A 3,785-nucleotide genomic window follows, 5' to 3' on the forward strand; every position below is an offset into this window, starting at 1 on the left:
GCGCTCGCCGGAGGAGGGACCCAGGCGCCCGCGCGTGTGGCCGCGAGGCGATGAGCCTGATGGAGAAGGGCGTGCACGTGAGACGTGGAGCCCACTTTTTCCTTATTGACATTTTGCCCCTTTCGAGGACTCGCGCCTGGTCGATGTGCTGCTGTTCTGTTCCATTTCAATACACAGGAAGGGAAGGCTCCCTTGAAGTGGGTTCCATGAAGCCAAACTGATAAACTCAAACAACGGCTGCTCAGTCGAAATTTCACCTCATCGTCTGAGTTGGTTCTGAAACTGCGGGTTGAGGGCTGGGTTTGCGCGTGCGGAGGGCCAGGTGGGCTTGAGCTGCGCTGATGAGTGGGTGAAGACCGGAAAGGTGGGAGAAAACAGCACACTGCCGGCTAGGCACTGTACTGAGTACTTCACCATGTGAACTCATATAATCCTCCTGGCAACCCTGCTGTTAGCCCGATGAGAACACAAAGACACAGTTCAACTTGCTAGAACTGACAGGGAAGGGATTGCCTTGTCCAAACGTTCAGAATGCTTTGACTAAAAGCCGCAGTAAGGAGGCAAGAGCAGTGTGAGCTGGCCTTTGCAGGGGCCAGGCTAGGGATAGTTCTAGCTGCCCAGACTAGGGAGTTTGGAGTTCAATCTTCATGTGTGCTCCACCCCCCCCCCCCCACACACACACACTACCAAAGTGGTGCCCCCATGTCAGAGAAAGTAAACTTATTCTTACAGGATACTGTGCCTAGAAGCAGAACTCCAGGTTTCCCTGAAGGCCAGTGTTTCGTCCTTTACCTGCACGCAAATATCACTTATTCTATAGCATCTTGTTTGCTCTGGTGTAAAAGTCCTGCTTGTCTTCAAACATTTGCCAGTAAAATTGGTGCTGCAGAGGCTGCCCCAGGTTTATGTTGGGGTTTCTGCCTCTTGGGGGAGTGGCCTTGGGTTGCTCCTACCCAACCTTGAGAGGCCATGCTTATAAAGCATGGGGAGCTAGTGCCAGTAAAAGAGTTTGAACTGGGAGGTGTCGCTTGCCAGGTGGTGGTTTTAAAAGATTTGCCTGGCAGGGTTGGTAAAGGATAGATTAGATGGAAGAAAGTTAAGTCTCATAAACTGGGTAAATAGTGCATTAAATATAATCATAAAGTGCATTTATCAAGCATCCCCGAAGTGTAGGCCCTGTGGTGTCTGTGCATCACCTTCCCCACCCTAACACTGTCTTCCACTGTTCAGACCAACAGAGCCCCATTCACCTAGGGCACCCGGGAAGAGCTGCAATCAAATACGCCCCTGTCCTGCCCCACCTGGCGGTTTCCAACCTGCCCAGGCCTGCCTAAGCCAATGAATCCCCAGTGATGACAACATTCTTCCATGCTCCATTATTTCAGAACCAGTTTGGAGATGCCTTTTCTAATTCCTCTGAGGCGTTTGCTTTCTGGTTTGTAGCTTTTTTCCTGTCCAAGAACCCTTTATTCTTTTTTTATTATTATTAAGCTGGAGGATGAAAGTGCCCTTCAAATGCTTTGACTTTCTCAAATCAGCAAAGTCCGGGTGTGCTAACAGCCCCCTCAGGAGGGAGATGAGGCAGTACTTCCCACAGTCACTGGACCAGTTTCCTTTGTAGTGGCCTGGGGAACATCCCATTTCTGATCATTGCTGAGTTTCTGGGCCCAAGGGAAGCTGCTAGTTGGGTTGGGTTTGACTCTTGAGGTTTGGGCATGGATAACCCAGAGAAACTTTGTTTCTTATTAGTTTTAAAACGTTAGCTTCTCAAAAAGTGAAACAATTGCCATATGATCCAGCAGCTCCTGTTCTAGTATGTACCCAAAAGAATTGAAACAGAGACCCAAACAGATATGTGTACACCTGTGTTCACAGCATTATTCACAAAAGGTGGACACAACTTAGTCTATCAAGAGATGAATGGATAAACAAATTGTAGTATCTATATAAAATGGTTATAATCCAGCCTTAAAAAGGAATTGAATTCTGACATGTGCTATACTAGTAACATGGGTAAACCCTGAAAGCATTGTGCTAAGTGAAATAAGCAAGATGCAGAAGGACAGATATATCATTCTACATATGAGTGTACCTACAATAGACAAATTCATAGAGTTAAAGTATAATGGAGGTTACCAGAGGCTGTAGAGAGGGAGACTGGGGAGTTATTAATTAATGGGTATAGAATTTCTGTTTGAGATCATGAAAGGGTTCTGGAAATGAATCATGGTGATTGTTGTACAACATTGAGTTAATACCACTAACCTGTATACTTAAAAATTACTAAAATTGTAAATTTTATGTTATGTATATTTTACCATAATTTTTAAAAACACTGAAAATCAGATTAGCAAAAACTTTTCTATTTCACAATTCAGATTTAATGTTAACTCACCACTCCCACAGTGATTTGTCACATTGTGCAATTCAGTTTATAATCCAGGTCAAGAATATTTTACTGATACGTGGTTGTAATTTAATATGCTGGGGCGAGGGGGTATTAGAGAGGGGGAAAGACCACAACCCTACAATATTCACCTTAGTTTAGGGTAATATGCTTAATTTACTCTGCTTTTAATAGTTAGGTCTGGAATTTGTCACAGTGCAAGAAATGAATGGTCCTGGTGACAGAATATTACAAATTTCTTTTAGAGCAATGTATTTTTCTTTAACTTTCTATTTTAAAAATATCAAATTATATTCCTTTTTATGGGAAAATGTCCTTTATAGGTTTTTCTCCCCCTGTGTCCCATGGTCCCGGTTAGGAAAAAATAATCCCCATTTCAGCTCTCAGAGTTTACAGCCTGCACAGACTGCCAAGGACAGGCCTAAAGGCAACATCCTGAGAACAGGTGAACATGGGGGATGGATGGGCAGAGGACAAGCCTCCTGCCACTTTGGTGAAAATAGCCTATTATGTTAACTGGCAGATAGCAGATCCCTCAGTAATTTTTGTTTGCTTATTTAGGGTTAAGCACCACATTGTAGTTATGCCAAGCCTGAGTGGGCGGAGTTTCACATGGAAAGGGGGAATAAAAAGCAGGTCTTGATTGACAGAAATCTTCAACAATAGGGAGAGGTGTTACTGTTTGTTGCTGTTGCTTTTAATGCCAAATGTAGCTGTGAGTCATAGAAATGTCAGAGTTTTCTGAATTTAAGATGCATTTTAAACGTATTAAGGAGGCACACCCTTCATAAATAATCCATGTGTTTTCAACCTCCCTGCTCATATAATTATCAGTTCTGAAAGTGTTCATTAGTTGCATTTTTCTGAGAACAATTTTCTTTAAGATTACATATTCCAGACGGAATGTTTGTTCTCCAGCTTTCATGAACAGAGATATTTTTAAACAATATTCGTTAAAAAAATCACAGTAAGAATGTGACATTTTTCAATTAATTTTGGAACGTTGTGCTTTCTTTTTAGAAAATTTTTCTTTTAAAATTCTCTTAGGGCTTAGACCCAGAAGAGACTGCTGAAGTCTTTATCTAAATGCACCTTTTTGCTCTAGCAAAGCCATCACAGTCTGTTTTTCTGTTCCTAGAAGCTATGCATACCGCACACCACATAAGGGCATAGATTCTTGTTCAGTTATTTCAATGAAAAGTACAATGAATGGCTCGCCGGGCATGGCTTAGTGGTTGAGAGGCAATCCATGAACCAGGAGGTATTGGTTTGATTCCTGGTCAGAGCACATGCCCAGGTTGTAGGCTCGATCCCCAGTAGAGGGCATGCAGGAGGCAGCCAATTGATGATTCTCTCTTCATTGATTATCTATCTATCT

This window comes from Myotis brandtii, unplaced genomic scaffold, assembly GCF_000412655.1.
Source record: "Myotis brandtii unplaced genomic scaffold, ASM41265v1 scaffold4, whole genome shotgun sequence".
Lineage (NCBI taxonomy): Eukaryota > Metazoa > Chordata > Mammalia > Chiroptera > Vespertilionidae > Myotis > Myotis brandtii.